Genomic DNA, 11,070 nt, shown 5'->3' on the forward strand with positions numbered 1-11,070 from the left:
TGATCAGGGGCGAGGAGCCAACTCAAACATACAACCGGCTAAAGACCCTCATCAACAAAATAAAGAGCTATGGAAGCACGCGATGGACGGACCACGACGTCGTCCGCCTAATGCTAAGGTCCTTTACTATTCTTGATCCTCATCTTGTGAACAATATTTGTGAGAATCCTAGGTACACAAAGATGACGCCCGAAGAGATACTTGGAAAGTTTGTAAGCGGGCGTATGATGGTCAAGGAAGCAAGGTACGTTGACGATGCGTTGAATGGCCCAATCCAAGAGCCTCAAACCATTGCTCTCAAAGCAACGAGGAGCAAGGAGGCGCTACCTAGCAAGGTGGCACAAATTGAGGCGCCCGAACTTAATGATGAAGAAATGGCCCTCATCATCAAGCGCTTCAAGACGACACTAAGGGGTCGCAAGGAGCATCCAAACAAGACCAAGATGAAGGGGGAAGCGCTCATGCTTCAAATGTGGTAAGATTGGTCATTTTATCGCTAACTGTCCCGATAATGATAGTGACCAGGAACAAGGGAACAAGAGGGAAAAGAAGAAGGCATACAAAAAGGCTAAGGGCGAGGCACACCTTGGAAAGGAGTGGGACTCGGATTGTTCATTGTCCGGCTCCGACAACGAAGGACTCGCCGCCACCGCCTTTAACAAGTCGGCCCTCTTCCCCAATGAGCATCACACCTGCCTCATGGCAAAAGAAAAGAAGGTAAGTACTCGTAATACCAATACTTATGCTTCTTCAAGTGAGGATGAGTCTAGTGATGATGATGAAATAGATTATTCATGTTTATTCAAAGGCCTAGATAGAACCAAGGTTGATAAAATAAATGAATTGATTGATGCTTTGAATGATAAGAATAGATTGCTAGAAAAGCAAGAGGATCTCTTATATGATGAACATGACAAGTTTGTAGAAGCTCAAAAACCCCTTGCTTTGGAAATAAAGAGGAATGAAATGCTTTCTTGTGAATTGTCTACATGCCATGACTCTATTTCTAGTTTAAAGAGCATAAACAATGACTTGAGTGCTAAGTTAGAAATAGCGAATAAATCTAACTCTTGTGTAGAACATGTTATGATTTGCAATAGGTGCAAAGATTTTAATGTTGATGCTTGTAGTGAACACCTAGCTTGCATTTCTAAATTAAATGATGAAGTGGCTAGTCTTAATGCCCAACTTAAGACTAGCAAGAGTGAATTTGAAAAACTGAAATTTGCAAGGGATGCCTACACAATTGGTAGACACCCCTCAATTAAGGATGGTCTTGGCTTCAAGAGAGAAGTCAAGAACTTAACAAGCCATAAGGCTTCCATCTCCGCCAAGGAGAAAGGGAAGGCCCCTATGGCTAGTAGTGCTCAAAAGAACTATGCTTTCATGTACCATGATAGGAAATATTCTAGGAATGTTCATCATGATAGGAGTTGCAAGGATGTTGTTTCACATGCTTATGATTCAAATGCAATGTTTGCTTCAAGTTCTTCCTATATGCATGGTAGAAATTTAGCTAGGAGAAATGCTACTAATCACATGTCTAGAAGAAATGTTGTTCATATGCCTAGGAAAACAAATAGTGAACCTTCTACAATTTATCATGCCTTAAATGCTTCCTTTGCTATTTGTAGAAAGGATAGGAAGATAATTGCTAGAAAATTAGGGGCAAAATGCAAGGGAGATAAAACTTGCATTTGGGTCCCTAAGGCTATTTGTACTAACCTTGTAGGACCCAACATGAGTTGGGTACCTAAGACCCAAGCCTAAATTTGCCTTGCAGGTTTATGCATCCGGGGGATCAAGCTGGATTATCGACAGCGGATGCACAAACCACATGACGGGGGAAAAGAGGATGTTCTCTTCCTACGTCAAGAACAAGGATCCCCAAGATTCAATCATATTCGGTGATGGAACCAAGGCAAGGTTAAAGGCTTAGGCAAGATTGCAATCTCAAATGAGCACTCTATTTCTAATGTATTCTTAGTTGAGTCGCTTGGATATAATTTGCTATCCATAAGTCAATTATGTAATATGGGATATAATTGTCTATTCACAAATGTAGATGTGTCTGTCTTTAGAAGAAGTGATGGTTCATTAGCTTTTAAGGGTGTATTAGACGACAAACTCTATTTAGTTGATTTTGCAAAAGAGGAGGCCAGTCTAGATGCATGCTTAATTGCTAAGACTAGCATGGGCTGGCTGTGGCATCGCCGCTTAGCACATGTAGGGATGAAGAACCTTCACAAGCTTCTAAAGGGAGAACACGTGATAGGTCTAACTAATGTTACTTTCGAAAAGGATAGACCTTGTGCAGCTTGTCAAGCAGGGAAACAGGTGGGAAGCTCTCATCATGCCAAAAATGTGATGACAACATCAAGACCCCTGGAGTTACTTCATATGGACCTCTTCGGACCCGTCGCCTATCTAAGCATAGGAGGAAGTAAGTATGGTCTTGTTATAGTTGATGATTTTTCCCGCTTCACTTGGGTATTCTTTTTGCAGGATAAATCTGAAACCCAAGGGACCCTCAAGCGCTTCCTAAGGAGAGCTCAAAACGAATTTGAGCTCAAGGTGAAGAAGATAAGAAGCGACAATGGGTCCAAGTTCAAGAACCTTCAAGTGGAGGAGTATCTTGAGGAGGAAGGAATCAAGCACGAGTTCTCCGCTCCCTACACACCACAGCAAAATGGTGTGGTAGAGAGGAAGAACATGACGCTTATAGACATGGCGAGGACGATGCTTGGAGAGTTCAAGACCCCGAACGCTTTTGGTCGGAAGCCGTGAACACGGCTTGCCACGCCATCAACCAGGTCTACCTTCATCGCCTCCTCAAGAAGACTTCGTATGAGCTACTAACCGGTAACAAACCCAATGTTTCGTATTTTCGAGTTTTTGGGAGTAAATGCTACATTCTAGTGAAGAAGGGTAGGAATTCCAAATTTGCTCCCAAAGCCGTAGAAGGGTTTTTGTTAGGTTATGACTCAAATACAAAGGCGTATAGGGTCTTCAACAAATCATCGGGTTTGGTTGAAGTCTCTAGCGACGTTGTATTTGATGAGACTAATGGCTCTCCAAGAGAGCAAGTTGTTGATCTTGATGATGTAGATGAAGAAGACGTTCCAACGGCCGCAATGCGCACCATGGCGATTGGAGATGTGAGGCCAATGGAACAAAAGGAGCAAGATCAACCTTCTTCCTCAACAATGGTGCATCCCCCAACTCAAGAAGATGAACAGGTTCATCAAGAGGAGGCGTGTGATCAAGGGGGAGCACAAGATGATCAAGTAATGGAGGAAGAAGCACAGCCGGCACCTCCAACTCAAGTCCGAGCGATGATTCAAAGGGATCATCCCATCGACCAAATTTTGGGTGACATCAGCAAGGGAGTAACTACTCGATCTCGATTAGTTAATTTTTGTGAGCATTACTCCTTTGTCTCTTCTATTGAGCCTTTTAGGGTAGAGGAGGCCTTGCTAGATCCAGACTGGATGTTGGCCATGCAGGAGGAGCTCAACAACTTCAAGAGAAATGAAGTTTGGACACTGGTGCCTCGTCCCAAGCAAAATGTTGTGGGAACCAAGTGGGTGTTTCACAACAAACAAGACGAGCACGGGGTGGTGACAAGGAACAAGGCACGACTTGTGGCAAAAGGTTATGCCCAAGTGAGAGCACCTAGAGGGGGGGGGTGAATAGGTGATCCTGTAAAAGTTCAAAACTTAAGCCACAAAAACTTGTTAAGGGTTAGCACAAGTATGGCCAAGTGGCTAGAGAGGACTCAAAACACGATAACCACAAGAAAGCAATCACAGAGTTGACACGGTGGTTATCCCGTGGTTCGGCCAAGTACAAAACTTGCCTACTCCACGTTGTGGCGTCCCAACGGACGAGAGTTGCACTCAACTCCTCTCAAGTGATCCAATGATCAACTTGAATACCATGGTGTTTTTCTTTCCTTTGATCTTTTCCCGTTTGCGAGGAATCTCCACAACTTGGAGTCTCTCGCCCTTACAATTGAGTTCACAAAGAAATGCGGAGTAAGGTGGGAATGAGCAACGCACACAAGACTCGAAAATCAGAGCAACAACACGCACACAAGTCGCAACAAGAGCTTGCAACGCAACACAAAGAGTTCACAACTCCACAAGAGCTCTATATGCTATCACAATGAAACGAATGCGTGAGATTGGTGTCTTGGTGCTTAGAAGAGTTGTAGGAATGCTTGGTGTGCTCCTCCATGCGCCTAGGGGTCCCTTTTATAGCCCCAAGTCAGCTAGGAGCCGTTGGGAACAAATCTGGAAGGCCGTCTTTGCCTTCTGTCTCGTGGCGCACCGGACAGTCCGGTGCACACCGGACACTGTCCGGTGCCCGATTTGTTTCCTTAAACAGCGCATCCGACCGTTGCTGTCAGAGTCAGATCTGCGCACCGTTGGCGCACCGGACATGTCCGGTGCACACCGGACAGTCCGGTGCTTCCTTCCGACCGTTGGCTCGGCCACGTGTCGCGCGCCGATCGCGCGGCCGACCGTTGGCCCGGCCGACCGTTGGCTCACCGGACAGTCCGGTGCACACCGGACAGTCCGGTGAATTTTAGCCGAAGTCGCCGGAGAAAAACCCGAGAGCGGCCTCTTCGGCCGAGGCAGCCTGGTGCACCGGACACTGTCCGGTGCACCACCGGACACTGTCCGGTGCACCACCGGACAGTCCGGTGCCCCAGACCGAAGCAGCCCCTTGGCTGTACACAGCCAAGTCTTCTCTTCTCTTCTTCTATCTGTTTCTAACACTTAGACAAGAATATTAGTGCACAAAACCAATGTACTAAGGCTTAGAAACATACCTTTACTTGTGATTTGCACTTTGTTCATCCATGAGCATATTTTCACATTTAAGCCCTTGTGTTTGCACTCAATCACCAAAATACTTAGAAATGGCCCAAGGGCACATTTCCCTTTCAATCTCCCCCTTTTTGGTGATTTATGCCAACACAACATAAAGCAACTAGAACAAGTGCAGAATCACTTCAAATAAAACTCAAATTGGTTTTGATTCAATTTTGGCATATATGGATCATCCTTTGCCACCACTTGGTTTGTTTTTGCAAATCAAACTCAAATCTCTATCTCTAAGTCAACCACACATGTTGAGGCATAAAGAGAGTCATTCCAAAAGAGATTGATCAAAGAGTTCAAAAACTCCCCCTATTTCCCATAATCAACACTTTTCCCACAAGGCCAACTTTTGACAATAGAGACAATAAGAGACAATAAAAGCTTTTGACAAAACAAAAACTCTATTCTACTATTTTTCAAAATCTCTCAAGTGGTAGCTGATCCATTTATCACTTTGGCCTTTATTTTCTCCCCCTTTGGCATCAAGCACCAAAACGGGATCAATCTTGGCCCCTTTTTAACCCCATTGCCTCACCAAAGTCTTCAATTAAGAGCAAATGGCAATAAGATTTCATGAGATGAACTTGGAATTAGTTACCCTCTCATCGGAGTGCAGTGGAAGTCTTTCATGGTCCAAGTCCACTTTTTCCCTTTCAATCCTCCTTCGAGACTAAATTATCAAACTTAAGCACATGGTTAGTCTCAAAGGGTCAAGTTGTAACACATCTCCCCCTAAACATGTGCATCACTTTGCAACGGACTTGTAAGGTCCAGGGAGTGTTTGTACAACTTGAGCACCATAATAAGCAACATAATGCAAAACGGAACATGATCAAAATGCATAAACACATGTATGCTTCAATTCAATCCAAGTTCCGCGAATCTAAGACATTTAGCTCACTACGCAGCCTGCAAAAGGTCTTCTCATCTAGAGGCTTGGTAAAGATATCGGCTAGCTGGTTCTCGGTGCTAACATGAAACACTTCGATATCTCCCTTTTGCTGGTGGTCTCTCAAAAAGTGATGCCGGATGTCTATGTGCTTTGTGCGGCTGTGCTCAACAGGATTCTCCGCCATGCGGATAGCACTCTCATTGTCACATAGGAGTGGGACTTTGCTCAGATTGTAGCCAAAGTCCCGGAGGGTTTGCCTCATCCAAAGTAGTTGCGCGCAACACTGACCTGCGGCAACGTACTCGGCCTCAGCGGTGGATAGGGCAACGGATGTTTGTTTCTTAGAGTTCCATGACACCAGGGACCTTCCTAAGAATTGGCACGTCCCCGATGTACTCTTCCTATCGACCTTACATCCAGCATAGTCGGAGTCTGAGTATCCAACTAAGTCAAAGGTAGACCCCTTTGGATACCAGAGCCCGAAGCAAGGCGTAGCAACCAAATATCTAAGAATTCGCTTCACCGCCACTAAGTGACACTCCTTAGGATCGGATTGAAATCTAGCACACATGCATACGCTAAGCATAATATCCGGTCTACTAGCACATAAGTAAAGCAAAGAACCTATCATTGACCGGTATGCTTTTTGATCAACAGACTTACCTCCTTTGTTGAGGTCGGTGTGTCCGTCGGTCCCCATCGGAGTCTTTGCGGGCTTGGCGTCCTTCATCCCAAACCGCTTTAGCAGATCTTGCGTGTACTTCGTTTGGGAGATGAAGGTGCCGTCCTTGAGTTGCTTCACTTGGAACCCAAGGAAGTAGTTCAACTCGCCCATCATCGACATCTCGAATTTCTGCGTCATCACCCTGCTAAACTCTTCACAAGACTTTTGGTTAGTAGAACCAAATATTATGTCATCGACATAAATTTGGCACACAAACAAATCACCATCACATGTCTTTGTAAAAAGAGTTGGATCGGCCTTCCCAACCTTGAAAGCATTAGCAAGTAAAAAGTCTCTAAGGCATTCATACCATGCTCTTGGGGCTTGCTTAAGTCCATAGAGCGCCTTAGAGAGCTTACACACATGGTCGGGGTACCGTTCATCCTCAAAGCCAGGGGGTTGCTCCACGTACACCTCCTCCTTGATTGGCCCATTGAGGAAAGCGCTCTTCACGTCCATTTGGTACAACCTGAAAGAATGGTGAGCGGCATATGCTAGCAAAATACGAATGGACTCTAGCCTAGCCACAGGAGCAAAAGTCTCCTCAAAGTCCAAACCTGCGACTTGGGCATAACCTTTTGCCACAAGTCGAGCCTTGTTCCTCGTCACCACCCCGTGCTCGTCCTGTTTGTTGCGGAACACCCACTTGGTTCCCACAACATTTTGCTTCGGACGAGGCACCAGTGTCCAAACTTCATTGCGCTTGAAGTTGTTTAGCTCCTCTTGCATGGCCAACACCCAGTCCGGATCTAGCAAGGCCTCTTCTACCCTGAAAGGCTCAATAGAAGAGACAAAAGAGTAATGTTCACAAAAATTAACTAATCGAGATCGAGTAGTTACTCCCTTGCTAATGTCACCCAGAATTTGATCGACGGGATGATCCCTTTGAATCATCGCTCGAACTTGGGTTGGAGGTGCCGGTAGCGCTTCTTCCTCCATCACTTGATCACCTTGTGCTCCCCCTTGATCACACGCCTCCTTTTGATGAACCTGTTCATCGTCTTGAGTCGGGGGATGCACCATAATTGAGGAAGAGGGTTGATCTTGATCATCTTGTTCCTGTGGCCGCACTTCTCCAATCGCCATGGTTCGTATAGCGGCTGTCGGAACATCTTCTTCATCTACATCATCACAATCAACAACTTGCTCTCTTGGAGAGCCATTAGTCTCATCAAATACAACGTCGCTAGAGACTTCAACCAAACCCGATGATTTGTTGAAGACTCTATACGCCTTTGTATTTGAGTCATAACCTAATAAAAACCCTTCTACAGCTTTGGGAGCAAACTTAGAATTTCTACCCTTCTTCACTAGAATGTAGCATTTACTCCCAAATACACGAAAGTACGATACATTGGGTTTGTTACCGGTTAGTAGCTCATACGACGTCTTCTTGAGGAGGCGATGAAGGTAGACCCTGTTGATGGCGTGGCAAGCAGTGTTCACGGCTTCCGTCCAAAAGCACTCGGGGGTCTTGAACTCTCCTAGCATCGTCCTCGCCATGTCGATGAGCGTCCTGTTCTTCCTCTCTACCACACCATTTTGCTGTGGTGTGTAGGGAGCGGAGAACTCGTGCTTGATCCCTTCCTCTTCAAGGAACTCCTCCACTTGAAGGTTCTTGAACTCGGACCCGTTGTCGCTCCTTATCTTCTTCACCTTGAGCTCAAACTCATTTTGAGCTCTCCTGAGGAAGCGCTTGAGAGTCCCTTGGGTTTCAGACTTATCCTGCAAAAAGAACACCCAAGTGAAGCGGGAAAAATCATCAACAATAACTAAACCATACTTACTCCCTCCTATGCTCAGATAGGCGACAGGTCCGAAGAGGTCCATATGCAGCAGCTCCAGGGGTCTTGAAGTGGTCATTACGTTCTTGCTGTGATGCGCTCCTCCCACTTGTTTACCTGCTTGACAAGCTGCACAAGGTCTATCTTTTTCGAAATGCACGTTAGTCAAACCTATCACGTGTTCTCCCTTTAGAAGCTTGTGAAGGTTCTTCATCCCCACATGTGCTAAGCGACGATGCCACAGCCAGCCCATGCTAGTCTTAGCTATTAAGCATGCATCTAGACCGGCCTCTTCTTTTGCAAAATCAACTAAATAAAGTTTGCCGTCTAATACACCCTTAAAAGCTAGTGAACCATCACTTCTTCTAAAGACAGACACATCTACATTTGTAAATAGACAGTTATACCCCATATGACATAATTGACTAACAGATAGCAAATTATATCCAAGACTCTCTACTAAAAATACATTAGATGTGGAGTGCTCATTAGAAATTGCAATTTTACCTAAACCTTTTACCTTGCCTTGATTCCCATCACCGAATACAATTGAATCTTGGGAATCTTTATTCTTGACGTAGGAGGTGAATATCTTCTTCTCCCCCGTCATATGGTTTGTGCATCCGCTGTCGATAATCCAGCTTGAACCCCCGGATGCATAAACCTGCAAGGCAAATTTAGGCTTGGGACTTAGGTACCCAACTCTTGTTGGGTCCTACAAGGTTAGTCACAATTTCCTTAGGGACCCAAATGCAAGTTTTATCACCTTTGCATTTTGCCCCTAACTTCCTAGCAATTACTTTTCTATCCTTTCTACAAATTGCAAATGAAGCATTCAAAGCACAATAAATTGTAGAAGGTTCATTTGCTATTTTCCTAGGAGCATGAATAACATTCCTTCTAGGCACATGATGAATAGCATTTCTTTTAGGAACAACATTTCTCCTAGTAACATTTCTATCATACACATAAGAGGAACTAGGAGCAAACATGGCATGAGAATCATAAACATATGAATCAAAAGCATCATAACTTCTATTTCTAGTTTGTCTTTTATCATGATACAAAAAGGCATGGTTCCTTTTAGCACTAGTAGCCATAGGGGCCTTCCCTTTCTCCTTGGCGGGAATGGGAGCCTTATGGCTTGTTAAGTTCTTGGCTTCCCTCTTGAAGCCAAGTCCATCCTTAATTGAGGGGTGTCTACCAACCGTGTAGGCATCCCTAGCAAATTTTAGTTTTTCAAAATCACTTTTGCTAGTCTTAAGTTGAGCATTAAGACTAGCCACTTCATCACTCAATTTTGAAATGGAAACTAAGTGTTCACTACAGGCATTAATATCAACATCCTTACACCTAGTGCAAATTTCAACATGTTCAACACAAGAGTTGGATTTATTTGCTTCTACTAGTTTAGCATTTAAATCATCGTTTATGCTCTTTAAGTTAGAAATAGAATCATGGCATGTTGACACTTCACAAGCAAGCATTTCATTCCTCTTAATTTCTAATGCAAGAGATTTTTGAGCCTCTACAAACTTATCATGTTCTTCATACAACAAATCCTCTTGCTTTTCTAAAAGTATATTCTTTTCATTCAAGGCATCAATTAATTCATTAATTTTGTCTATCTTAGATCTATCTAAGCCCTTGAACAAACATGAATAATCTACTTCATCCTCATCACTAGATTCGTCCTCACTTGAAGAAGCATAGGTAGAATTGCGAGTACATACCTTCTTCTCCTTTGCCATAAGGCATGTGTGACGCTCGTTGGGGAAGAGGGTTGATTTGTTGAAAGCGGTGGCGGCGAGTCCTTCATTGTCGGAGTCGGAAGAGGAGCAATCCGAGTCCCACTCCTTGCCTAGATGCGCCTCGCCCTTTGCCTTCTTGTAATGCTTCTTCTTTTCCCTCTTGTTTCCCTTTTCCTGGTCACTTTCATTGTCAGGACAGTTAGCAATAAAATGACCAAGCTTACCGCATTTGAAGCATGATCGCTTCCCCTTGGTCTTAGTCTTGCTCGGCTGTCCATTGCGACCCTTTAGCATTGTCTTGAAGCGCTTAATGATGAGAGCCATTTCTTCATCATTAAGCCCGGCCGCCTCAATTTGCGCCACCTTGCTTGGTAGTGCCTCCTTGCTCCTCGATGCCTTGAGAGCAATGGGTTGAGGCTCGTGGATTGGACCGTTCAACGCGTCATCGACGTACCTTGCCTCCTTGATCATCATCCGCCCGCTTACAAATTTTCCAAGAATTTCTTCGGGCGATATTTTGGTGTACCTGGGATTCTCACGAATATTATTCACCAAATGAGGATCAAGAACAGTAAAGGACCTTAGCATTAGGCGGACGACGTCGTGGTCCGTCCATCGCGTGCTTCCATAGCTCCTTATCTTGTTGACAAGGGTCTTGAGCCGGTTGTATGTTTGAGTTGGCTCCTCGCCCCTTATCATCGCGAACCGTCCAAGCTCGCCCTCCACCAACTCCATTTTGGTGAGCAAGGTAGCGTCATTTCCCTCATGAGAGATCTTGAGGGTATCCCAGATTTGCTTGGCGTTATCCAAGCCACTCACTTTATTATATTCACCCCTGCACAATGAGGCTAGAAGAACAGTAGTAGCTTGTGCATTCTTATGGATTTGCTCATTAATGAATATAGGACTATCCGAACTATTAAAGTGCATTCCACTATCTACAATCTCCCATATGCTAGGATGGAGAGAGAATAGGTGACTACGCATTTTGTGGCTCCAAAATCCGTAGTCCTCTCCATCAAAGTGTGGG

Source organism: Zea mays, chromosome 8 (genome assembly GCF_902167145.1).
Source record: "Zea mays cultivar B73 chromosome 8, Zm-B73-REFERENCE-NAM-5.0, whole genome shotgun sequence".
Taxonomy (NCBI): domain Eukaryota; kingdom Viridiplantae; phylum Streptophyta; class Magnoliopsida; order Poales; family Poaceae; genus Zea; species Zea mays.